Genomic DNA, 27,825 nt, shown 5'->3' on the forward strand with positions numbered 1-27,825 from the left:
ATTACTGGAGACAGGTTATAGAACAGCTACAGATCACACACCCTGTAAGTCACTTTCACATGGATTGTGAACAGTGGCAACACTTGTTCTTCTACTTACCCCTACCATGAACCAGGATTACCGTTCCAAGATGGCCGCTATTTAGCGACAGCGTGTCTTCCCTTTTGTATATCTGGCTAAGAGCCAATCACCCGGAAGTGACAATAAATACAACTTCACGTTCGCATTCAGAGCAACAGGTGGTGAGTTCCAGTTGTATGACAGGTGAGTATGGAGGAGGTTTATGGTGGTTTGTAATGCTCTGGTGCTACTGAATTTGCGTGTTATGTTCTTGACATAACTTTCACCAGCAGGTGCTTTTGTTTAGGCAGTGGAGGAAGTAGAAAAAAGGAACTAGTTGTACTCTGGTTACATCCAAAAAGGAGGAAGTTGGATGGTCGGACAGATAGGGGAAGGTTGTGCTGGTGTTGAGTGAGGTTGGAGAGAGGACTGAAGAGGATGACAAACTTTGTCTCAAATTGTTGGATTTCAAGATCTACAGTAATATATTTTCAGTTTACTTAGAAAAAACACAAATTGTATGATAAAGCCAAATGGCAAGATGTAAATCCTTATAGCAACTTGTTAAGCCAAAAGAATATAATTCGAGCTTTTGTTTTTAAAACCTGAATGGTAAACTATAAGTCCCAGAATGCAAGACAATGCCAACCTGAAAAATCTAGTTAACCCTGCTGTAGACACATAATACAAAACGTTGTATAATAAAGACAGAGATGCCGATTTGTCACTAACCTCAAGCTTGTTATTTATGATGTTGAAAACAGTTTGATTAGTGTCTTAAAGCAACTTTTATTTTTTTTGCATGTCAAGGTAGTAGACATTGGTGAGGCGCCTGCCAGACCATTCCCGAACGAATCCATGCAGCCCACATACTACACCAAAGGACCACATGCCACACCAGTTAGTGGTTAACTGGTGAGCGGGAAGCTGCTTGCCCCTTTTAATTGGATGCCTCACGTCGTGTGTGCCACATGTGTCGAGCACGTGACTCTGCACGAGCCCAGGAGGGGCTTAAGTCACAGCATCCCATGACAGGGCTATAAAACAAAACAATGACAAACACAGCTTTGCACACAGTCCATTTGATATTTACACAGATGTGGACAATGACATTCAATTTGAGTCCAATTTAAGCCTACTATATGGGCGGGAGCACAGCGCCTAAGCACATCACTGTCCGTTGGGGCGTTGTCAATTTACACACTTTACATTTCTACAGTTCGTCTAGTCCTTCGTTGCTCAGGACGGTGAGCACACCTCAGCACGCATGCAGAGAATTCCGGACCCGGTGATGCCGGGGGCCACAACTGCTTTGCGCCAGCATTGTCCTTGGGGACCCAGTTCCCTGTTGGTGAGCTGGCAGCGAGGAGTCCAACTGGATTGAACTTCGCCCTGCTCATTGGCATGCAGCAGCTCAAGGACCATGACACATCTAGGCTCCCCCAGGCAGGAGGTTATAGCGGGCAGAAGCTCACAGGCTGTGCCACATCTAGGCTCCCCCAGGTGGGAGTGTTTCCCCGAGGCAGGATTGCCTCCCCAGGCAGAAGATTGTAGCGTGCAGCAGCACATGGGCCGCGCCATATCTAGGCTCCTCCACGCAGGAGTGATTTCCACCGAGGCAGGTTGCTTTTTCCCAAACAGGACTCTCTTGGGGTGAGAGCCACAGCCAGGTACATGACTTGAGGGGCTGGGGCCGCCTACCTGCTGGCAGGGCAGTTGCTCTTGTTTGTCTTCTCAGGGTACCGGGTGACAACACTTTACCTCTCCCACAGGTAGGAGTTATTTTCAAAGTGGTTGGAGGCTGCAGGCAGCAGCTCACGGGTCGCACCGTTCAGGCACCCTCATCCAGGAGGGTGTGGCAGGCACCAGCACCCAAGCCATGCCATTGTGAGGCTCCCCCCTACAGGCCAGAGTTATTTTCTTCAATGCAGCGGCAGCGGGGACGCTGGTAACATGGATTTCTGAACTCTGACCTGATGGGTAGAGGTTCAGAAGGTCAGCCTAGTTTCTTCGAACAGGTTAACCTTCTGGACAAGCTAGACCAATCACGGTAGCATTGGCGGCGGTCAAGAATAGGTCTCAGGAGGGGTAAGAGTGATCAAAGGCCCACAATGAGCACACACAGTAAACAACACCACAAATTACTCTTTGTCAGGTGTATATATCAAAAATACATATACAGTTATTAAAGGCCTTTTAAATCAAACACAAGATGAAATCCTAGTAACATTAACAAAACACATCCTATACTAGTGAACACATGTACATTAACTGGTGTCCTAAAGCAATATAAAACAAATGTGTATCTGCAACCTGTAACAGAAGAGGGTCAGACAGTGCAAATATACTTTAGGTCTTTTTTTTCAGGAATCATTACCCTAACTAGTAGACAGTCCAATCCCATATGAAGTGTGGAGCCTTGTGCTCAAAATTATGTTTAGTGCGGCAGTGCTCGATTTGTGCGGTAAAGTTCCAAATGGGTCTTCTTCAAGGAGCTCTAGTGTCTCAGGAAGGAGGGTGAGGCTATGAAGAAAAGAGTTCCACTATTTGAGGAGAGTCTCCACAAGAGGGCAGAGCGATTTCCAGGAATCGGGAATAGGATGGTAGCTCAGGCTACCCTAACTAAAGTGAGTGGCCCTTGGGGGACACTTGTGCGTAAAAGTCTATGGATGCGCCTTGGGGCCACCGTTAAGTGTTGCGAGTACTCACCGACCCTCGCCAAAGTCCAGACCAAACGTTGCCAGTCTAGTCCAGTTCACTCGCAGGTTTGAGTCCAGCATTGTGTCCCTACGACATTCAGGTGGTGCGTTCTGGGACTTCAGTCTGTGACGGGACAGTGGCCTTTTCTCTGTTATGGGGGAGGGATCGGGTCCGTTCCACTGCAGCTCATCTTGGGGGGACAGCAGCAAGGCACTCAAGAAGCTCGTCACCACAGCGGGGCGACATGGGTACTGCATAGACTCAGGTTGTGGGCAGACTCTCCTAGTTCCTGACCTAGGAATGCTAGGTGTATGAAAGTCGGCAGGAGAGTGCCTTCAACCAAGAGCTTACCGTACCCAAAGTCTCAAGTCGAGCCGGCAGCGATTCCAGAGAAAATGTCCCATACAAGCTGGTCAGTTCACTGGGTGATCCAGGAACACTTCCGAAGGGGCTCATTTGCAGGTTATGATATGATATGGCATTTGTAACGCGCCTATACACAAGTGCTTCAAGGCGCGAAAAGGTTAAGCAGGAGGTGGCGAGAGTAGTTGGTCTCACTACTCCAAAGGGTCGAAGTGCCCTTGCAGGCCTTCTGTGATTGAGAGAAACAGGGGCTCTGACAACAGCAGGGTCAGGAAGCCAAACCTTCCAATGGTTCCACGGATCTGTTTCTTCCGTTCAGGATACGTGGCTGCTGTACTAAGTTTGGTGAGGACTCGGAAGATCGACCTAGAATGGGTGTAGAGTGCATTCTCTTATCCAAAGTTTGCTTCGCGCCAACAAGCAATGGGAGATCTGCTCACATTCAACCAGCCTAGACGTGGACCAATCATGGACCATGGTGGTCCCAGTCATCCCAGCGTAACGGACATACTGTGCATGCGCAGCCAAGGCATGCAGCAGCCCGCAAACGCTTCAGTTTGTGCGGGAGCCTGCATGACCAAATTTTCCCGGGTCTGCTCAACCTGGGGAAGCTCGGGGACAAAATTACCAAAGGACAGAACAAAGGACTTCATGGCATGGCCATTTTAGGCACTGCCACCATCCTGGGCCAAACGCAGTAAACTCAGTTTGGACCATTGAAAAGAGTCAAAATGTTTTAAAAAGTAACTGGTGCCACCAGCTCCATCCTGGGCACATTTGTACATTCACCAACAATCCTTCAAGGCTGCCTAAAACCTTAAAAATGAGCACTGATAAAAAGTTACCAAGAAATGGCAACAAAGTGAAAGACTGAAGGGAACAAAGTCTCCCAGTACTGACAGTCGGAAGGGCATGTCAGTTTCCTTTTAATGATATGAGCTAAATCCCAGCGTACTACAGCAGAAGGCTGGGTTCCACTGTTAAGTCAGGCTAGTATGGTCTGACAAAATTAAGAAGTTGGGGGTTCACAACTGGAGGGAAAATTACACACATAAATGGAAATGTTTCCTAACAGACGCACAATGATGTGCTCCCCCGAGGCAGGTGCTCGCTGCGGCTGCATGCTGCCCCTCGGTCCTGACCCGCATTCATGTGTTCAATGCGGGAAGTGGGGCCTCACCACATTTCTTTTCCCTCCTTGTAGGAGTCCTCGGCGGTTGCCGGACCAGCACTGTGGCTGCCCTCCGCCTCCACTCGCTCAGGTGAGCGATGAAGGCAGCTGTATGAATGCACCGCAGTCGGCCTCCCTCAGGTGGGAGTTTGCTTTTAATGTCTGCCTCAGCAGCCTGTGACTAGGATGCTCCCCTATGTGCCAGCGGATTGCTGCGTTTCTTGGCCTCGCCATGTTCCTTCAAGCCCCCCAAGGCAGGAGGTGAAGAAGGTTGAAGGCCGTCCAAGCCGCACGCATCCTCTCTCCCACGTGGGAGTAAGCTCCCCATTTTCCCAGCGTGGCAGACCGTGCCGCACAGGACCAGGGCTCACCTCTTTGGGAGCCAGCAAGCACACGGCAAGATTGCCAGAAGCAGCAGGAAGTTCTACCAACTCGTCGTCAGTTGTTAAGGGGCCGGCCAGTCCGGTCCTGAGCTAATCCATGTGGCCCACACACTACACCAAAGGACCGCATGCCACGCCATTAGTGGTTGATTAACTGGCGAGCGTGAAGCTGCTCACCCCTCAAGAGGCCTCACGTGGTGTGTGCTGTGTTGGGAAGCTGGGAAGCTCAGGAGGGGCTTAAATCCCAACCGACATCATGGATATAAACAAATCTTTAAATGGGCGCTTTGTGTTGCTCGCTTTAACATCACATATTATATATGCAAGGTAACTGGTGCTTTGTGAGCTCTTTGACTTGGAGATGCTCCATCATGCATTGAAAGGCTCTGCCACTGATGAAAGAAATGTTTGCAACCGGATCACTTAACAGCCTGCAGAGCCAGATAAGGCATTTGTAACGCACCTGTACACAACTGTTTCTAGACGCCACAAGACAAGGGAGGGAAGACATAGGGAGGACAAGACAAACAATCCTACTAGGTGCAAGGGGAAGGAGAGGGTAGGGCAAGGGAGAGTAAAGGTGAAGTGCGAATAGGACAGCATGGCTTTAGGTAGTGCACGAGGTAGGGGGGGTGTAGGGGTAACAGTTACAGGTCTTAAGTGCACAGTAGGCCAAGCGGCGGTAGGCCACGCGGCCGTGCAACGAAGACTAGTCGTGGAGGAGTCTGGTACCCAGTGAGACTCTGGGGGAATCAAGCAACCAGTCGGCGCAGGAGACGGGTAAGTTAACAAGGGAGAGAGAGAGAAAAGGAGGGTCTTGAGCTGCTTCCTGAACTTCAGGTGGTCCAGTTCTGAGAGGAGCAGGGAAGCCATTCTAGAGTCGGGCACTTGGAGAGGAGAGAGATGTACCCCCCACTGCCACCAGGAGCCAGTAAAGAGATTTCAGGGCTGGAGACTGTTCTGGATTAGATGCAGGGGGCGAAGAGAAGAGGTAGGCAGATTGAGAAAGAGGCTGTTGCTGTAGTCCAGCTTGGAGAGAACCAGGGCTCTGGAGATGGTGAGCTTTTGGGGGAAGTGAGGAAAGGTAGAATACCTCTGAGGAGGTGGAGCTAGAAGTGGGTCTTTTTGGCAAGGTCCGTGATGTGAGGAGAGGGTGGATTTGAAAGTGACGTCCAGGTTTTTTGCCTCAAAGGAAGGCGAGGGTAGAGGGGCCAAGGAGGGCAGCCAGTGTGGGAGGGGAAAGCGGGAGCAGGGGTCCTAATGACTAGGATCTCCATCTTGCTGGCATTAAGGCAAAGATCATTGGACGCGTACCAATCCTGAATCTCAGATCGACAGTCTGGAATGAGAGAGAGAGAGGAGGTTGAGGGAAGCCTGATAGAGAGCTGAGTTTCCTCCGCATAACACTGAAAGTTAGAAGAGAAGGTGGAGATTGGGTGGGCCAAAGGGGCCAGATAGTCATTGAAGTGCCAGGGTGAGAGGATAGAGCCATGTGGTACACCACATGTGGTGGAGAGAAAAGACCCAAGTTGGACCTGGGTGGGACAGCCAAGGAGGAAGGTGGTCAGCCATGCCAGGGCCCGATCCGTGATGCCCAGGTTCACACAGACTCTGTTGATCAGGGTAGCATGATTGACCATGTTGAAAGCAGAGGAAAGATCAAGGAGGATGAGGACAGAAGGAGAGCTGGAGTCCCGGTTGAGAGCAGATCTTCACAGGTGATCAGGAGAGCAGTTTCTGTGCCTCTGGTAGCTCTTAAGCCAGGCTGATGGTCATTGAGGCAGCCAACAGATTCAGTGTGGAGGGTTAGCTGGGAGATGGCCAGCTTTTCCAGGAGTTTGCCCAGGAAAGGAGTGATAGAAATCGGGCGATAGTTAGCCGGACATGTAGGATCGGCAGAAGGCTTTTTAAGGAGGGGTTGCATAAGGGAGTGCTTGAAGTGAGAGGGGGAAGGATCCATCAGCGAAAGAGTGATTGCGTGGCAATGTGCTCATTGATGGTTCTGGAGGAGCAGGGGAGCACTTGTTTGGATGACACATAGATCTGAATTGTTTTAGATATCTCGTCAGGTGTTGTGAAGAGTGAAGGAGGAAAAAGTGTAGGAGGAAAAAGGAAGAGGAGAGGGCGAGGCGGCCTAAGAGAGGGAGAGGATGCTGTGTTTGTGGGTCTCCTCACCTGTGACTTGGAAAACTGGCAGTGCTTGAATGTCCGGCCTGAGCGGATGCTATATTTGGCTCAAAGAGTCAAGGACATGTTTCTTGAGCCTTTGAACTAAAGGTACGCTGTGTAAAAAGCAAACTAACTAGTAGTACGGCATACCAGTGATTTATACTACACTTCCATCTCTGTGGTTAGGTTGAGGACAAACTCAATTCACCCCTCCTCGTCTGATAGCATTTTCACTTAAACTCAAAGCAAAGGTAATAAGAATAGGAGTTAAAATGTGCGTTTCCGGTGTAATTAGTTATTTTAATGGGACGTAATCCTCATATATACATTGCATATAATTGTCGCTAATTTGCCTTAAGATCTAGTCCCGCCAGGGCATCTGTCTAGGTCAGTAGGACATACTCGCCCACTAGTGTTCCCAGATTGGAAGAAAACCTCTCGTACAAATAAGCAGTCACACCAGCAACTACCTTGAGGAGAGGGCAGGAGCCCCTCCGTCCTCCGCAATCAGCAGCTCGTATCCGGAGCACGAGCCGACCCACGCCGATGCCCACCCACGGCATCCAGCCACACCACAACATTCTGGAGAGCCATCCACCATGGTAAGGCTCTCATGCCCCTGAGCACCCTTGCCTTCATAAAGACACCCGAATTTGCACAAGGCTTTGTGCACGGATCCACGACATCGCTATGCCTGACCTCCTCTGCCTGACCCTATGATGCCGGGCGCAGCGCGGCACCATATCGAGGCTGGTGCCTCGTTGCTAGGCTACTAGCAGCCTTTTGAATAGGCCACATCCGCCGGCGGCCTCACCCGAAGGCCCACATTAAGGCCCCTGTTTGCCCCCTGTTTGCGACATGGAGCAGATTAGGAGTCCCCCCTCGTCTGATACTGGCGCCTCTGCCGTCCTGTATATAAGCCCTTCACCAATAAGACTCTGCATAACTGTGAATACCTGAGCTTAAAACCCGTACTACTGTATGTATGCTCTTCTATAAGCAGCTCAAACGAACCCCTGTCTTTTTCAATCTGCATTCTGCGTAGGCATCAGCTCCCTGAAACTGCACCCCGCACCCTGCACTCCGCACTATCAGGCAGTCATCCCTTAATGCCGCAACCCTGCTCATGGTACTACCCTGCCCCTCGTTGCTTTGTCATTGCTGAAGGCCATCCACACGCCTGATATTTTGCTGTATGTCTTGTATCTTTGCGCCACCTGCATCCATGACCCTACTTGGCCCAACCTAGGAGTCCCCTAATGCAGCCGATGCACTATTCTGGACCTAGATGCTGCCACACTACATCATGCATCGCACTTGATCTGTGTTGTGCCCTTTGGTCGCTAATAGACCTGTTTTGATCTGTGTTGTGCCTTATGGTCGCTAATAGACCTCACTTGATCTGTGCTGTGCCCTATGGTCGCTAATAGACCTCATTTGATTGTGTTGTGCCTTACCTGTAGTTACTACTGCACTCTTGCTAATAACCTATGAACTTTACTGCCTCTATCATCAGAGCCAAGCCACCTACAATGTCCACATTTAGAGGCGCCACTCTAACTATGGCTACCCTCCTCCCGTTGCTCCGCGCCCACACAACCACACCACTTTACCCAGACCTACTAGCTCCAATAGAATGGATAAACAGATTCGCCCGCCCACCTTCACCATGCATACCCTGTCCCACACCCTTTAGAAATACAAGACTAGGTTCTCGCCTTGTTGTACCCACTACCACACGCCTGAACGCAGCCCCACTGACCATGACTAGAAACGATAGACTCAGCTATCGTACTAATCTTGTCACAAAGCTCACTAGAATGCTCACCAATCAGACTACGAACCCCAAGCAGCCTACCTCACTTTCTGAACTCTCACCTAGTCACAACCCTACTATACCGCACTCGCCACCACACACGAAAACTGACCCTCCACAGACCTCTATCAAGGGAGCCCTCATCAACGCTCGCTCATTGGTTGCCCACGCTACTGATGTTGCCGACATTATTTCCACTAACCACCTAGACTTTTATCGCCATCACGGAGACATGGCTCCACCCAGCAGCCGGTCCCACAATAGCTCTAGCCACTCCAGACAACTACAACATCATCCGAGCTGACAGGAAAAATGGAATAGGCGGAGGTATAGCAATTATTGCAAAATCCACCCTAAACATCAGAGAAGTAACCAGCACAACCATACCTTCAGCCGAACTTCTATCTGTCAAACTCCCATTATCTGACACACAAACCAGCCTGCTCCATATTATATACAGAACCCCAGGACCCCTCTCCACCTTTGAAGAGGATATCTCTCTCCTACTCACTACCAACTTGAAACCGAAATCCCAAATCATCATTTTGGGAGATTTCAACTTGGGACTCAATGACCCCAATGACAACCAAGCCACTTCCCTTAATGACACGATTATTTATCTAGGCTTCACCCAACACATTAATCAACCTACACATACAAAAGGAAGATCCTTGGATTGGCTTGCAGATGCCAACTGCAACCTCTCACTGACTGACATCACTCCCTGTGCTTGGACTGACCATCATCTTATTACCTTCTTTACCTAGATCCTTACCACCTACCACACGACCCCCAAAGTTACATCAAATAATCTCCAGAAACAACCGCAACATCACTATAGAGAACCTCAAACCTCTTCTCGCGCCTATCAGTAAAGCTAATCTACCCACGCAAAAAAACAACACAGCAGCCATAGTAGACCTATATAACAATACTTTAGAACTAGCCCTCCACCAGATAGCTCCTCTCAAACAACGAAAAGCCAAACCTATTGCCCACTCCAACAAATGGTTCTCAGCAGAATTAAAAGCTCTCCGTAATATTAAAAGAACTGCAGAAACTAGCTGGAGAAAAGCCCCTTCTCTCTCTACTAAAGACAAATTTGCTTCAGCTGCCTCCACCTACAAATCCGCCATCTTAAATGCTAAGAAAGGGACCTACAACTTGAGAATACATAATGCCAAATCTGGCACCAAAGAACTCTTCTCTATACTGAGAGAACTTGAATCACCACTGCCCCCTACAGAGGACTGCATCAAAGACAAGGCTTGGTGTAACAATACCCAGCTCGCCCTCGCTAACAAAATTGCCCTCCTACAAACCAAGATAGAAACAAAAAAAGCTAGCCTTGCCTTGAAGCAGAACCCCAGCAGCAAAACTAACCACACTACCCCGTTCTGCCCATCTTTCCACTTCTCACCAGTCACAGAAGAGGAAGTAATCAAGATAATCGCCAGCCTCAAACCATCCAACTGCAAAGGTGACATTTGCCCAGCATCCGTCATCAAAGATGGTGCTAATGAGTTAGCCCCTCTCATCACCTCTCTGATCAACCCCTCCTTCAAAAACTCAGTGGTCCCCAACAACCTTAAAGAAGCGTGGGTCCTACCCCTGCTCAAAAAACCTAACCTAGATCCCAACATCCCCACAAATTACAGGCCCATCACCACAGTCCCGTTTCTTCTCAAAATCGTGGACAGGGTAGCCTATCTCCAAATACAACAACATTTGGAAGAAAACAACCTCCTAGGCCTGCGACAATCAGGCTTCAGACCAAGGCACGGGACTGAAACTGCCCTCTTGGATCTAAAAATCCAAATGGATGACGCCAAAGACAAGGGCAAACTGGCCATCTTGCTCTTGTTGGATCTCTCTGCTGCCTTTGATCTGGTTGACCACCAGATCCTCACTCAACACCTCTCCTCGGCTGCTGTATTCTCTCAGAATGCCACCATGTGGATCCAGTCATTCCTGTCTGACAGGACGACTAGTCTTCGCCCCCACTGCGGCTGCGGACCCTATCCCAATCACATGTGGAGTGCCGCAAGGCTCCTGCATCTCTCCCACACTTTACAACATCTTCACGAAGCTCCTATTTGACCGTCTTGACGACCTGGGTGTAAGCTACACTAATTATGCAGATGACACCCAGGTCCTTATCACGCTCACTGGTAGCTATGAAGAAGATGCTGCAAAGCTTAATGATATCTATTTAGAAATCCAAGCCTGGATGGCCACACACAGTCTTTGCCTTAACGACGATAAGACAGAATTGCTTATCGTAGGCTCCCAGGCTCGCCTCAACAAACTGGACCAAAGGTACCAATCGTTTACCATTGATGGGAACATCATAAAAGTCTCCAAAGAGGTTAAAACATTAGGTGTACACCTCGATTCTACCCCTTCACTAAAGAAACAAATAAACTCTACCATCTCAGCTACCTCCTACACCAATAAATTGATCAATGCCTGTAGGCCTTTCCTCTCCACCTCTAGCTGCCTCACCCTATCTAGAGCTCTGATATTGTCTAAATTAGACTATTGCAACACACTCTACTCAGGCACTACCAATAAAAACTTGAACAGACTCCAGATCCTGCAAAATAATGCACTAAGATGTGCCCTCAACCTCCCGCGCAAGGCGCATATATCCACGGTCAAAAGAAGTCCACTGGCTCCCGATCCGTGACAGAATTAAGCTAAGAACACTGGTCATCACCCACAAGTGCCTATCACATACTGCCCCACGTTACCTTTCTGACAAATTCTCCAGACACTACCCCTTTAGACCCACCAGAACACCTTACCTACACCAACTAAAGATCCCTAACTATAACCTAAAAACAGCAGGGGGCTCCAGTTTTCCAGTGCTTGCAGCACAATGTTGGAACACCCTCCCCACTACAATTGGATCGGAAGCCGCATTCTGGCCATTCAGAGCCATGGTAAAATCATGGCTACTAGCCTAAACAGCCAGACTCTCACCGACATGACTTGGCTAGCCACCGCTCTCCACCTGTAGTAATGTTTACTCCACCTACAGCCTATTCAGGACCAACCTGTAACCCGGTCCGCATTAGCCACTGTAACGTTTTTCTTTTTGCATACTCTCTGTACATACTTTTCTCGGTATATTCTACTCTTGTATGTAAACATTCAGAGCCTGGACTAATGTACGCTCTGTCTGTTGTACTATGATGCTCGTGTAACGATATGTAACTCTGCTGTACACATGATTATGCGCCCAGTTACCTGAGGGTTCGGATGCGCTTTACAAATAAACAAACTAAACTAAGCAGAAACAACAAGGGCACAACTAAAACACAGATGGTTGTTCTCAAAAGTAATTACTGGGTAAGTATACATAGAGAGGACACGGAAATAGTATGCTAGAATAATAAGCTGTTACTAGGATCAAAATGTTCTGACAAATTAGCATCTTTTCAGTTCTGAAATGTATAGGATTTATAAAAGCTCATAGATTTCTGAACTCTGTCCTGGAGGCGCAGAGGTTCAGAAGGCCAACCTAACTACTTGGAACAGGGTAACCTCTGGACAAGCCAGACCAATCAGGGTAGCGATCGCGGCGGTCAAGACTAGGTCTCAAGAGGGGTGAGGGTGACTGAACGCCCGCAATGAGCACACAAAGCAAGGACACTTAGAAATTACTCCAAACAGGTGTTATATTAAAATATATACACATTTATTCCAAGGCCTTTGCAACAATGACCGTAGCGAGAAATCACGATGAAACTCTAGTAAACCAACACATACCAAACCAATACAATATATATACAAATACAAACGAGTCTAAAGTGTTAGATGTACGAAATGTGTAGTCCACTTAGAAGGGGAGGAAAACCGGCAGTGCGAAATAATGATTAGACCCAGTCCGCCTTCAGAGGCACCTAACTAAAAGGAAGTCCAAGCCCTACGAAGAGTGGAGCCTTGTGCTCAAAAGTACCTGCACACGCTGGTGCCAACGGGCAAAAAAGGGGAGTCTCTTCGAGGGAATCGGGCAGTTCGGTTTGGTGCACAAAAGAAGATGAACAGAGTTCCGCGACTCAAGCGCAGCCTCCATTGTGGGCAGAAGCAGAGCGCGAGTACGGAAAGGCGTGCTGTTTGACACAGCGGGGAAAAGCTATGGGCTCCTGCAGGAGGGCGACCAGTTCCTAGCTATGCTACTCACCGGTCCTCGATGCAAGCAGACCCAGGCTTCTCCACGTCAGTTTCAGTGCTGGCAGGTTCAGGGGAGCAGGGGACGTCTCGTCGTCGTGTAGATTCTGCAGCAGCAGAGTTGAGGTAAAGATGTCCCAAACAAAGTGAACCCGCACAGTTTGTTACCACAGCAGGGCAAAGGAGCGGCCGTGTGTATCTCAGTCAAATGTACACTACTCACTTCAGACCTGGGAATGCCAAGTGTACGAATCGTGTGAGAGTGACAAGGACTCGAAATACGACACAACCTGACGGCGGTTACAGAGCAAGACTCCTGGGTAGGCTGGTCAGTCTGCTGGAGGGCCCAGAGACACTTCCGAAGGCTAACGTGCAGGAGATGGTGAAGATGCCGAGAATAGCTGTTCCCGCTATTCCAAGGGTCGAAGTACCAGTACAGGCCTTCTGGTTCGATCAGAGGTAGAAAAGGGTTTCACAAGGCGACAGCAGTGCAGAGGAGCAGTCCTTCAGCGGGTCACCAGCGATTCCTCGGTTCAGCCTCGTGGTTGCAGGATACTTGGCTCCTGTATTCCTTTGTTCGTGAGAACTCAGGAGATCGACATGGTAGTGGCGTTTCCAGCCCCCTCTTATCCACGGTTCCCTTTGCGCCAAAACGGAGGGGACCCAATGGGAGATCCGCTCATCAAACACTCACACCATACGTGGACCTATCACGGACCACAGTGGTCCCAGGCATTCACACCACACTAGACTCTCTGGCACCCAGGATGTGTATTGGGACCAGACATCCCAGCCCACATCCTGGAGGCACACACAAGGCCTGTAGAAGCCCGCAAAAGCATCTGTGTTTCGCGGGAAAGTACATGCCCAAATAAGGAAGGCCCCAGGTCGGCTCTACCTGGGGAAGGTGAAGGGGGCAAGGCGGTCAGCAGACAGGACAAAGAGCCTCGTGGTCTGGCCATTTTGGGAGCCAGACCACCATTTTGGGCTAAGCGCGAGAAACGCGCTTAAAACGCCAAAAGGAGCTCAAAAACACAAGAAACGATCGCTGCCACCATTCCCGTCCGTGATTCACTTGCACCGATCAGTTGCAATCCAAAAAGAGTATCTAGGGCCTGTAGAAGGCTAGAGACCCAAGAGAGCAGTAACTTAGCTTACAGTGTCCTCTTGTGTCATGTTGCACGAAAGCTGCAACATGATAAAGAAACTACGGAAAACAGCGTTTCCCGGTACTCACTGTCTTAAGGGCATGTCAGTTTCCCCGTAAGAATGGAGCGAAAGCCCATAGCCCATAGGAGTACAGCAGAAGGCTGCACTTCTCTGACAAAGTCTAGATCATGGTGAAAACAACAGCAGAAAGTTTAGGGGTTGCCACATGGAAGGAAAATTACCCACAATTAAGAAATCTTTCCTAACAATCTAGCCCTTGGCTTCTCTGGTCTATTGTAACACTGGTCCTTGGCTCCATGGGGAGTCCATCTACCCTCATCGTTGGCTCCTCTAGTCTGTCAGCCCTTGGTTCCCTTTCATAGCTGCCAAGTCGCCTTATGTCATGCCTGACACTGAGTCCCATTTTAAGTATGGGCTTAAAGTCCAAGTATGCAAAGTAAAAACCAAAACTGCTTATGGTGCCACACGTGACATGGATCCACTTGGTAACTGTTAGGTAAGAATTGGTGCAGTCACAATGTGTGAGACTACACAAGACATATCTGCTTGATATTAGGCAACCAACCTTTTGGTATAGGTCTGTACTACACAAGTTGGCAGTGTGACTGACTGAGCAGCCAGGCCTATCTCAAGAGGAGTAAATGTGAGCTGTACAGATGGAATCGGTCAATACAAATAACCAAGTAACACTCACAATCTCAAGGTTTCAGTTAAATATATATTTATTTACACATACATTTTAGTTAAACAGTCTTTAAAAAGGCAATTGTTTGTAACAGTCAAAAGTTTGGAATTACTTTTCAAAGTCAATAAAGTTGGTGTGTACTCTTTGGATATGCTAATACATTTCTCGTACACCCTGAAGTGACTTCAATAACAAGGGTGCTATTGCATCCATCATAAACACCAATATACATTTAGACTCCGGGTTTCAGTAAGGAAGGGTTAAGGAAATAGGAAGGTTAGAACGTAATTTCTTATAACATGAAGACAGTTTGAATCCTCTATTGAAGTCTAGGAAATCCTTCCCCAGCAGTTGGTGTTCAACAAATTACAACCTATGAGTGGACAAGCAATGCCAAAGTCAATAGAATAGAAAGGTTCCTTTAAGGAGCCAGGACAGCCAAAGTCAAATGGACACAGTTGAAAGTTCTGATACACTTCTGGATAAGTCTTTCACAAAATCAGATGGTTCAAGAAAATCACTGAAGGAACATAAGCAGTTAAGCATGCTCAGGGGGAGTTGAAAGCCAGTGCACTTCTGAATGGAGAAAACACTACTTGAAACAATAAGGTAAGTACCTCAAGCCGAAATAAATACCTCTGCTTTGAAGAAAGTGGTCCAGCTGGATTCCGTCGTGCTACAGCCAAGTAGATCCTTGTTCCTGAGCCTCAGTCATGGGGACAAGAGGGTGGATGTCTAGCGGGCTCCTGCGGTAGTACTCGGGAATGGACTTCGGCAGCTACGGGTTCTCTTCGATTCATCGGCTCTTCACGGTTTTAGCACCTCGCACAGCACTGATGCACAACGAATATCTCTGGTTGGACTTTCCTTGCTCCCTTGGTCTTGGACTCCGGTGAGGGTATTCTGGATCGGGATTTCCTGCTTCTGGGTTGTCTTTAGGAGGCTACTGGAGCTTTTGGCCAGATTTGTTCGATGTAAGACGTTGCACTCGGTTATGGACACTTAACCCCCCTGGCGTTGGACTTCTGCAGCACTGGAGAGGCATAGGAATGTGGGGGGCGGGGAGTTGCGCCAGTGAGTTCGTCACAGGGCTAGTTGGTCCCACCAGCCCAAGGGGAGAAGTCGTTCATCCGGAGCTTCTCTATCGATGCGAAAAAGATCAGCACAGCAGTAGGGCTTCACCGGGCAATTCGAGGTCCAGGAGGTTGCAGCAGGCTTCTCTTCACGATTTCTTCTTCAGATGTTTCTTCCAATGGTCGACTCTGCCTGTCGTCCCAAGAACCTCGCCTTTTAAGCACGTTCCCATTAATTTACAGCTTTAGGCTGTCAATCACAGAGCAGGGTGGCTGTACATCCCGGACAGCCAGCCGGCTAATCGGGAATGGTTTTGATGAGGCACACCTAGAGACAAAGGACAGCAATCTTTCCCTGTTCCTACTTTAGTGTCCCACCTCACCTCTTGTGGATCCTGAAACGCCCAAGAAATCATGAACATTGTAGAAGGTGAGCTGTACAATACTCCATAACCTAGTGTAAGAGGTCATAGCAAAGAGTTTCACTGCCTCTGCGGGAGGTGGCCGACCACTGGCTCGGTCATTCTGACCAGGCTGACATTTCCAGGGAATCTCGCTGCTTCGTGCAAAGGTGCCAGCAGTAGCAGCATCCTCCTATTTGAAAGAAGTAAGCAATGCACTTGCAAAGGCAGCTTTTCGTTTGGACTTTTACATGATTTTAGCCTGTATTACTGTCCACATTATTTCTTACATGGATGTACAAACCGTGCATTGAAAGATGGCCGACCTGTTCTCCCTAAAAAGAGGCTGTATCCATCAGGCACATAAGCTCCAGAAAGCCTCATCGGGCACCACCCTTTCTCCACAGGTATCATGTTTGCCATCTTGGAATAACACTTTTACCATTGGCATGACAGGGCTCAGTATCATCTGTATGTGAGGGATTTATCAAGTGTGAGCCTAGCCTGGACTCGGCAGATCACTGCACATCGTGGCTGCACCATGTGGGGTTTAAATTCAGCCCCCAATGTGATGTGAACTTAAAAGCCAAACTAGGCCTCAAATGCGAGGGTCATCTGTGTGGCTAAAAAGACACAACAGGATTATAAAAGCCTTTCCTAGCTTTAAATATAGTGAATGGGCCTAGTGAATTGGGGGGGGGGGGGGGGGTCTCCTTACTGATTGAAGCCACCAGCCTGTGTACAGTGGAAAGAAACTGACAGAGGGACGAGCTAACTATAATAGAAACTTCTACACTGCTGGATGGGCCTCACAAAGGTGAAAGCCATGTGGTGCTGCAAATAACACTAGGAATGGAGGCGACAGAAAAAGAGCACACAGTGAAGTAGAAAAATACACAGCACCCTTTTAAATGGAAACTGCCATCTGTAGCTGTGACGGTCGAATATTCTCACTTGCAGTGACTAAAACTCCTAATTACACAGAAGCTTGCTGCATGTGAAGAAAAAGGTTTACTGTAAAGAACTGAAAGGAGCAGCTCTGTACAACAGAAAAGAAAAAAAACATGCTATGTAAAGTAAGAGAAAGACACTAATACTAAAACACATGGAACCCTGTACTACATGGTCTCCAGGAAATAAATGGAAGACTGTGAGGGAGCATAGCATCGGAATCTTGATAATTAGATAAGGAGCCTGTTGATGAGAATGTCAGAGGTGCTTTTTCTTTAATATCTCTGGAAACATGGGTCGCACTGAGAAAATTCATATGTTCTTGGAACGCTTTTGTAGCTGCTGCAACTGGTCTCCTATGCGCTATTAGTAAATGAGAAGCGCCTTCGAGGTCTAACTTCCTCTGTCCCAATCTCGTACTCTTTGATGCAATTATCCACGCACAATTTTAGCTGCTCTGGAAAATATGCATATGAGATAACCGATGAGTTGCTCTTTGTAAGCTTCCGTACCGTAAATGCCACCCCTTCCGGGTAGAACACTTTCCTAACTATTTCCACTGCCTTTACGTCTGCTACTCTTTTACATGATCCTAGACGTGGCAGGATCGCCAGTTTACCTGAAACTGTTGATCAGATAGATTCTGGTTCTGAGGCCAGTCGTCTAGTAACTTAAGCACCTCATTGACGTCCCATGGGTGTGAATACTGTGGCAAAGGTGGTGTGCATATTTTTCACTCCTTCAATAGCCGTACTATTGCAGGATGTTCACCCATGTGTGCACTGTCCACTTGCTCGTGTCCAGCTGAAATGGCTGCCCTGTATACCCCTATGGTCCAAAAAGCTCTGCCTAGTAATGCCGAAAAGTTCAGGATTTTTGCCGACGGGATGAATGCTGTGATGAGCGCATCAGCATTCCCGTAGCCTCCATGCAGCCTCATAGCTCCCGAGCGTGGAAGTGGCCTTTGATTGCTTAATAAACTCGACAGCTGATACCGAAAATGCCCGGCAATCTATGATACCCTGAATGGCAGCAATGGGAGACTCTCCCCTATCATCAGCTGATGCCAATTTCCTGCTGGATTCGTGAGTAGATCTTGCCGGTGAGGAATCGTCCATGGGAAATTCGAGGAAAAGTTCCATCAGAACTCGAAACCACGCTTGCGCCATCCAGTGCGGCACCACTATCTCTACCTCCACCTTCTCTCTGCGGATCTTCGGTAATGTCCTGGCCAGCACCATAAAAAGGTGGAAATGTGTAATGCGCTGCGCCCGACCATGTCTGCAGGGAAGCATCTGCTCCCAGCACCTCTGGGTCTAGCCTCAAGCTGAATAATCTATTTGTTCAATCTAGATGCAAACAGATCTATGTCTAGAGGACCCCACGAATCTGCTATCTTTGCAAAAAAACACTTATGCAGTATCCAGTCGCTGGAGTCGTCCACGTAGTTGTCAGTCTAGAAATACGGATACCTCTACTTTGAAACCGCAAACGCATTTTGGTGGCCGTGGGCCAACTGTCTCATGCACGATATGACAAAATATAGGTTTTCGAGTTTGCCAATGAACGGCCATTTTGATGTAACAAGAATCGCCATTTTGTTTTCTAACCATTGCTCATTGCTTTCTGTTCCTATTGCTTCGCAGTATATTTTCTGCTTGCACTGCTTGACTGTGAAACATTGTTGTCTGTATGTGAAAAGGACAAGGCCGCAGGGCCGTGAGCATAACAAGAGTTCGCTGAAACACAAACGTAGGCAGCGCCAGGAAGAATGCCCGGCTCCCTCCCGAATGGAGCTTTGTAGCAGAGCTGCAGGGCATTTAATCATTTTACAGCTGCCAGCCAGTCTCGTTATATGGTAAAATATGTTAGAATAATACTGCTAAATGCTTGAATTATGCTTTTCTTACGGCCCCCCTTTTCTGAGCCCGCTAGAGCATGTCGGCTCCTAGGACACGAATAGCACCTGATAGATAGCAAGGTCCGGAATGCAACCCCCCCCCCGTATGTGGTTCGCTTCCAAGAACAGAAGCGCTGTGTTCTATTCAACAACTGAAAGATGCCTTCGCACTCACAAATTGCAAATTGTTACTAGAATAGATGTTTGAAGGCGTCATAATGGTTGGAGATGTCCATCATCACACCAAGTTCAAAGAAACCCAATGAAGGGGGGTGTTAAACATGTCATAGCTGATTGTTTGATGTGCATTTTGTATATATGTAACTGATGTACGTAATTCATGGCTCTTGCGTCCCTCGAGGTCTAGAGATGCACGTCGCGGGGCGTGAGACGGAGTTGGCCAACTGAGACTTTTGCTTTGCAATAAAACCCTAGCTTTGGGAATACAACCTCGTGTCTGGCGTATCTATCGTGTGTGCTGACTCGCCTTGTTTCCATAGACGTCAGGGTCCCCTAAGGGCCCCTTTCATAGTGGGACTTCCAATCCGCCTCCACATTCTGAATCCCTGGGAGGTATTCTGCTATGATGGATATTCTCCTGTCCAGGCAGTAGTGCCAAAAGTCTTTGGCTAGCTCCATTAATATCCTCGATCTTGTGCCCCTTAGGCGGTTAATCTATTTTACAACTGAAATGTTGCCCATCCTGAGGATAAAACAATTTGCTTTGCCCTTTGCGAAGGTCTTCACTGTGAAGGAGCCCGCTAAGAGCTCTAAGTAGTTGATGTGCAGGTCTAGTTCGCCCTGCAACCACTTGCTGACTATTTCTTAGTGACCGCATCTTGCGCCCCAACCAGACCTGCTTGCTTCTGATTCTATAATCCATTGCAGAACACCCCCAAAATAGCACGTCCATTCCATGCCTCCATGTTCTGGAGACACTATTGCAATTCTGCTCTTCCTTCCTGAAGGGGCACTCGCTGGTGATGATAACCTAGACCCTCCTGAAGGTGCCTGATCTTCAACCTCTGTGAAGCCCTGTAATGTCTCAGAAATATCGCTTGATTGGAGGCCGCCAACAACACAACAATCCTTGCTTGGGTCCAAATCGAGATCTGTCTTCCCGAGAGCTGCTCGTAGTTCTTTCTTTCGTGCTCTTATTTTGAGCGCTGGAAGCTCCAGGGTCATGTTTCTGGTATCTATGATGAACAATGGGAATTCCATGCGCTTTCTGGGCACTAGTTCCGACTTTTCCAGATTGATGTTGAAACCTAGTGACGCGAAGAGGTATGATACCAATTGCACCTGCTCTAGCAGCATTTCCATATCATCCATGTAGACAATAACTCTCGTCTGTCCCACTCGCTCACATATGGCTACTGCTTCTGGTCTCATGATCTTTATAAATGCCCAGGGTGCTGATGCTGAGGCTCTTGAACTGCCATGGTTGTTCTTTCCATAGGAAGCTTAGGTACGTGTGGTGGTTGCTGTTGACCGGAATTGTAAGATATGTGTCTTTCAAGTCCATTCTCACCAACTAGTCTCTTTCGGATAATGTCCCTGAAAAGGTGTATCCATCTTGAAATACCTGTAAACTGGACAGCCATTGAGCTCCCTTAAATTGATAACTGGTCGCACTTTGTCTCTTCGATGTACCAGAAACATATTGCTGCCGAATGCGGGGGGAAATCGTTCTATCACTCCTTTCACAGCTAGAAGCTGAAGTTCTTCTAGCAGCATGTCCTTCGCTTGTGACCGTGCCATGTGGGCCGTCAGCGTTCTCTGAGCAGTCCCGCTTATCAACTCTAGCCTGAACCCTGACACTATTTGCAGAACCCCCCCCCCCCCCAAGCACTACTGGAAAGCTTTCGCCAATTTATTTGTCCTGCCTCCCCTCCCAATGGCGGGTAATGCGCCTTTGCTGCTCTCGCCTGCTTAAGCACCCTGGTGTCGGAAGTAGCCTCTTCCTCTTTGACACCCCACCCCCTCCCCTAGTTCCGCGCCTAAGTGCTGGTAAGAATGAGCCCTGTTGTCGTGACTCCCAATACTGAGCTCTGGGATTCTGGGCTCTTCTGCGGGTGAAGGTGATCAGTCGAACAACCTCTACTGTGGCTGGTCACTGCAAAAACCTGGTTGGGGAAGAACTTCTTGATAGAGGACTGTGCCTTCTCCAGGGCCGTGTAGATACCAACAAATTTGCCCATTTCAAAAGCCTTGCCAACATCCCTTGTGCCGTTTCAACTGCTTCATATGAAGTGAGATTCCCAAGTTTGGAATCCATTTTCAGTAAAAGGCTGCTTCTCCTTTCGGACGAAAGGGTGCAGTTAGCATTACCTAATAATAAGCAAATGGTTCTCTGAGCCCTGTTTGCAAGTGTCTCTGCTTCCACCAGCTCCCCGGTGTCCCTGACTCTTTCAGCCAGGTCCATAATCTTGGCGATCGGCCCTGCTAATTCAAATAACTTCTAGCCTTTCCAGCACAATCGAGGTTTTTTCTGACATCCTTGGATGCCTTTGTGTCATGCTTCGAGCCAGGGTCTGACACCGCTGCGGCTAGGATCGGCTTACCGGAAGGATATACCCATGTTGGCGGGTATAGCCCCAGCGGAGGTGGTATACGGACTGGACAGGCTGGAGATGTCCGAGCACAACCTACATTGCAACCCCGGGGCACCCGCGATGCCTGCTGCCATAACACTCACTGGGTGCATGCACAGGATTACATCGGGGTTCCGCTGGCCGGCTTCCCTGAAAGTTGCGTTCCCCGTTGCGATGGGGGTGATGTCAGCTGTGATGAACGCCATGCGGGTGAAGCAGGCTATTTAAAGCTGGTGAATCATCACATGGATGCATCTCAATGTGCTCCGTGTGATTTAGACTCTGAGTCCATTTTCTTTTGATTCTTTCTTGCTTTTCCATCTTGTTTCTGCTTTGTGCCTTCCTGCTGCGCCTCCTCTTCTGCCTCATTCTTTCTCTTGTCTGTTTTCTTCTGGGCTCTGCTCTTCCTGCCTTCCAGCTTCTCTTGCCTGGCTCCATCTACTCTTCCTGCCTTCCAGTTGCTCCTGTCTAGCTGCATCTGTTCGGCCTGACTCTATTTGCTCTGCCTGCCTTACTATTGCTGCCTGCTCCACCAGTTTATCCACGTGATTCTACTACCGTCCAGTTTTGTGCTTATTACTAAGACCTGGATTCTGCCATCTTCAGGTCTACCGTGTCTGGAATGTACACAGTGTTCCATCAACCGCTTTCCTGGCCAGCGCTTGCGCTGTCTCCACGTCGCATACATTTGGGAAAACTGTTCTGTGGCATGGGGATCCAGTCTCCTGGTCCTGTCTCTGTTTACTACTCCACGGAGGTAGGGCACGGAGGATGGTCCCTGTGTCACACTATCTGCCCAACGAAGACTGTAGAACAGCAGAAAAGTGGATAGCGGATCATCACAACCATGAACCCAGCAACGACGTGACCAGGTACTTCACACTTTGAGACACAAGCTATCCTCTGGTTGAATTCCGGTTTCTCCATAACTTTGCCAGGCAGTTCTGTACGTGAACATTCTGATTTCATGTGGAGTCTTGTTTCTTGCTGCAGTGGCTTGAACAATCTCTATGCCAAATATGATGATACTCTCGGAGATGGTAGCCAGTCATTAGATCTTTGTCTAATAATATCCAGGTTGAACATGTGTGCTAGTTCTTCCTTAGGGTCTTCCTATGTTCTTCTCGTTTTGTATTCCTCTTTCCGGTCTTCTCTACTTTAGAGGTATGTGAGTCAGACAAGTCGGTATCTGGCGAGGTATCTCTATCATCCATATTTTGCTCCCCTGGGGACGGGGTAAGAGGCTCGGCACTGTCTATCTTTACATAAAAGCTGCCTCTCTGAGCTTATCAAAATCATCGGCTGCCTGTGGAGACTCGCTTTTTATTTCCTTTACCTGTGGAGTGGGGGTAGAAGAGATGTTGCTCTTCCGGCACTGTTCTCTCCTGAACTGCCACCTCTTTGTGAGGTTGACTTGAGGACGTGCTGTCAGTAACTTTATAATTTTTTTGTACTCTGGCCATCCCCAAACAGATGCTTCCAATCTATCCTGCAGGGGTCGAGCTCTTGCGTTCCTGCATTAGCGAGAGTCGCCAGGGACCCGCTTAAAGTGAGGTCTGTGTCCTCCTCAGCCAGCACCTGTTACTGGCTTTCTTTACTCCAGCTGTCCAACTCCATCTTTAAGTCACTATGTTCTAAGGGTGCCTTATTACCTAGCATGCTGCTTGGCACGTCCTCTAACAGCTGGCGTTCATGATAGCACAGGATGGGATGTACACTGAGTGCATTCATGTAGCTGGTAGCCAGCTGTGGATCACTTTCCTGTGGGCCGTGCTGTATGTTCAGCCAAGAATCGCCAGTGGGGCCTTTGGCTGAATGCTGGGCCGGCCTTATCTATCGACTTGTGTCCACACTACAAGCCAAGCATCCGCTATTAACACTCTCTGAAGCATCTCTGTGTTGGTCTGCACTGGAGTGACTCTGATGCTGGCAGACGGTGTTGGGTATCTCGGCAGTGCTTCCCCCCCAGAAAGGGTTCTCCAGTTCGTGCGATCCGGTTTGCTGCATTGAAATGGGGTGCGAGCCGGTGTTCTAGTGTGAGTTAGATACTCTCAGATCTGGGTCGCGTTCCAGACACTCCGGTACTGCGGCATGCAGAGCTGGAATCCCTGTGCTCCAGAGATGTGGTCCTGTACTAAGTGTGCTGGATGCTTTCGCGTCTGCTAAATTAGTCGAAGCAGTCTGCCGAACTCTTAAATATGATTTTAGTAACCAAACAACAACGATATACTAAATAACACCCGTTAACGCTTACAGTAGAGTAAATGAGCAAGCAAAAAAGGTATACTTACCTGTGTGAAGAGCAGAAGAGGAAGTGACTAATAGGGCCCAGAGGAAAGGAAGTGGACTAAGGAACTACCATATGCAATGTGTTTTCTGCCCTTGGTAATGCTCTTACACAAGCTGTCTCACTGCCCAAATGTCCTGAAAAATCGGGGGTTAAAAATTTGGTATACGCGTCGGGTAAGTGCTAGTAAGTTCCATGTAATGGAATTCAAATCAGACCACCTTCTCGAGATGTTGGGTGACTACAGATCCCAGCATAGCAAGTGGCCATGCCTCACTATCTCCCCAGGAAATGGATCTATTGTATGTGTATATAATATATATCTTTTTTTTAATGTAAGCTCCTGGGTTGAGACCAGCGCCACGTGACTCTTTGCTTCTGGAGTGGCTGGCTTTCTTATTCAGTCCTCAGGGGTTCCACAAGTCTAACACCACTTTCAGCAGTGACCCTAAATAAGAAAGAATAGGAATACCAAATAATTTGACTTTCTGGCATCGTTTTAGAATGGCTTCAAAAACCATTAAAAATGCCAAATGTAATGGCAGGTGTTGACATGAGCGGTTGCAAAAAAAGATGGTACATGGAAGAAACCGGGAGAAATCTTCCTTCATATGGGTGATGTACTTGACATGGCAATGGGACAAGAGAGTTGCATAGTAAAGCTGCCAATTAGTCTAGAAAGAGAAGAGAACATTAGCAAACAGTGTGATTGGCAGCGTGCTCTTTTCAGGCACAAGTGAGAAATATTTTAATTAATTACTGAAACTCTTGAGAGCAGGTAGAGTGCAAAGGAGAAACATTAATTCACAGCAATGAATAACGGTAACTACATACATAGTATGATCCATTGTAATCACAAACAGCATTAGGCCGCTAGGAAGTAAAGCCGTTCACTGGCCCCTGTAGAACCTGTCGGGTGGAACGGGAGGTTTGTGGCACATTCAGGTCTGCAGGAAGTACCATTCGAAGACCATAATATAAGCGCGTTCAGCTCACGTAACCTTTGTCCCAGCCATCACCCACCCAGCTTTGCCACGCACTCTTGTCACTGTGTCTTAGCTGCTGAAGTGTACCTGTAGCTCCCCATTGCATGATGGGACTCACATACTCGAACTCAATTTTAAAAATCCCTCTGGCCAAGCTGTACATTCTCAATCATTGCAACATTCACAATGTTCAATCGAATTCACGTTTTCCAGTTACTGCCCATCACGCCACCTGCTCTCAAGATTGTCAGTAATTAATTGAAATATGTTTCACTTGTGCCTGTAAGGAGCGTGCCTTGAATCACACTGTTTGCAAATGTGTTCTTCTCTTTCTAGAGTGACCTGTCAGCTTTAACACTCTGGTTTGCTCTAGAAGAATGCATTTTTCTTCCCCGTCCCATTACTTACCTGTAAGACTCCGGTGTCTGTGGCAGCACTCCTTCCCCGATCCTTTTTAGGCACACACACTTTTTGCTCCTGGAGGGATAATACCTCTCCCTTTCCCGCAATCCCTAGTTTACCTCCTGACAGTGGCATGAGTGAGCGGGTAGGTTCACCTGTTTTGTCCTGATTCTTCTGTGTCTGAACTTTACAGATGATGCGGCAAAGAGGACACTGATGGCCCCACCAGAAGAATTGGTGATCACAGTTAATTGGCCAGCAGCCAAGAACAGTGGTGCATCACGGCAGAAGTGGTGGTCGGGCGTGAGCTGTGTCAAAGCAGGAGAACCCACAAGGGGCAATGTAAAGGCTTTTGCATTACAGTATGAGAAGGGTGTAGTGCTTACGATGTGACTAAGCTCCCAAACTCTGTCAGCCTGCGTTGGGCGCCCTGAATGGCAACCTAGTATGAGTAATTATGCCCCACATTGCCGTGTAAACCAGAATCAGTCCATTTACCACCCCTACATTACCCTCTTCAAGTTCCTCTGTCACATCCTAATCCTTGGAGCAAGACCCAGATTCCAAGGGAAAATATTTGGACAGCAAGGGAGGTGGCCAAGGTGCTGCAACTGAGGTATGGCTCTATAGCATTGGTAAAGACCTCTACGCCTGGCCCCTCCTTGTATCCTAAGATGTGTCAATACAGGCACATTCGCAACATTGACCTATTGGTATCAGGCATTCCTTAAGTAATGGAAAGACCCTGAATACTTCCTGATGTTCTTGGCTAATCTTTATCTCCTAAAAAGGCAGCAGATAAGAGATTACCTGAGACCTTAGCGTTTGTTGAAATATTGAGTACTGTGGTGAGCTTTTCACTGAATGGCAATCCCTGATTTAATCTTTCTTGGTGTATATACTCCAACCCCAAAATTCTATAACAAGGAACAAGCTGTGTTTTATGGTTAAAACTCTAATGTATTTAATAGAGGAATTCCGAAGGTGGTCCCATTACTTTATGCATGGGAAGTCACCACAATAAGATACATAAACTTTGATTTGTTTACACAATTAATGGCCTGCTTGTGACACTCTCGCTATGAGGTTACATAAATATGTTGCCAAAAGGCCAGTAATCTGACCTTTTCAAGAGTGGGCAGGAGCCCCACTCAGTAAGCAGTGAAAGGTATAGGGAGAAATCCAAGCTACTCCTAATGTTGATGACAAGAATGGTGAAGAAGATGCTCGCCAGTCTGTTTGTCTCTATTGTTCTGATGACCAGCAGGAGAGGAGCCAGAGCTGCCAACACTGAAGAGACAAGAACCCTGGGCCACACATGGAGCGCACCAAATCAAGAGAGGTTGCGACCCAAAATTCCAGAGAAACCGCTCCTACAGCCAACGCTACCGCCATTACTTATCCGAGCAGAAAAGCAACGAAAAGGAGAGCTGGCAAATCAGCAGCTGCGTGGCAAAGGTGAAAGCTGCTGTACTATAGAAGGTGAGTTGGTGGCTTAGGCAGTGCGCGTGGTTGGGTTGTTTGTATGTTTATATTGGTTAGGAAAGTTAGGGTAAGGGTTGTTGTGAAGCGTATGGTGTTCAGAGTGAAAGGAGGGTGTGGAGTATAAGTAGTGATTGAAGTAGGGTGACCAGATTTTAAAGAGGGGGGAAATAAAAAGGGACAGTCCTCAAAATAAATGGACTACCCCCACGTAAACCACACCCCTCACTCATTTCGTCCCTCAACCCCCCCCCGCCCCATTCTAATGCCCGTCCCCTGCTCATCTCCCCCCCCCCCCGACCCCCAGTACTTACAACATTGATCAGGCTTATAGAATGTGCTGTTTTAAATCAGGAAGTATGGGTGTTGATACAAAAGGAGCTATGGCTCTGATTGATATGATGGGCATTTCTGTTTGTTTCTCAACGTGTCTATGTGCCACAACCAGGTAACGCATGTGGGTGGTACATGAAAGGTTGGGGGGGGGGGGTTTGAGCCATCCTGCCACATCAACATTTTGAAAATGTTATGATGTATATTTACTTTATAATTGTTGTCCCTTTTATCCAAAACTGGGACTGCCACCCCTGTGGTGGGAGAAGAAGTGGGGGTAGTAGTAGTAGTAGTAGTAGTAGTAGTAGTATGGAGGAGGAGAATAGTAGTGGAAGGAGGAGATATAAAATCAAAGCGTGATGGTAAGAAGTAGGAGTGAAACCGCTGAAGGGCCTGATGAGTGACAGGAGCACTAAGTCAGAGGGGTGTCGTAGTAGGAGTAACTAAAATGGAGGTGAGTGGATGTGACTGAATCAGCAGAGTTCAACACAGCTAGTGCAAGGCACTTTCCAAATTCTTATCAGAACACTAACCTTTCAGAAGAGTACCGAGCATTGGGCAGTTTCTGAGGGAGTTTAAATAGTCTGCATTTAGGGAGCCATCAGTAGCAGACGACTGAGTCGTAAACGGTAGGGGCAACATTCAGTAGCACTAACCAGGTGGTATGGATGCCTGGGTTACGGGAGGCTTGTGGGCTGAGGTGAGAGCGAGGGACATCCCTAG

At 48.1% G+C, this 27,825-nt stretch overlaps 1 protein-coding gene across 1 annotated transcript in view; it reads left to right on the forward strand.

The window, feature by feature from the left end:
* Positions 1–225: 225 nt before the first annotated feature.
* The window catches only part of LOC138569728 (zinc finger protein 551-like), a 51,835-nt gene continuing 24,235 nt past the window's right edge, over positions 226–27,825 (forward strand). Inside the window, exons 1-2 of the mRNA XM_069647969.1 lie at positions 226–264; positions 26,555–26,769. The gene's annotated coding sequence lies outside the window, so the exon portion shown is untranslated. The remainder of the gene's footprint in view (positions 265–26,554; positions 26,770–27,825) is intronic.

Source organism: Ambystoma mexicanum, chromosome 1p (genome assembly GCF_040938575.1).
Source record: "Ambystoma mexicanum isolate Mex_15411 chromosome 1p, UKY_AmexF1_1, whole genome shotgun sequence".
NCBI classification, from domain to species: domain Eukaryota; kingdom Metazoa; phylum Chordata; class Amphibia; order Caudata; family Ambystomatidae; genus Ambystoma; species Ambystoma mexicanum.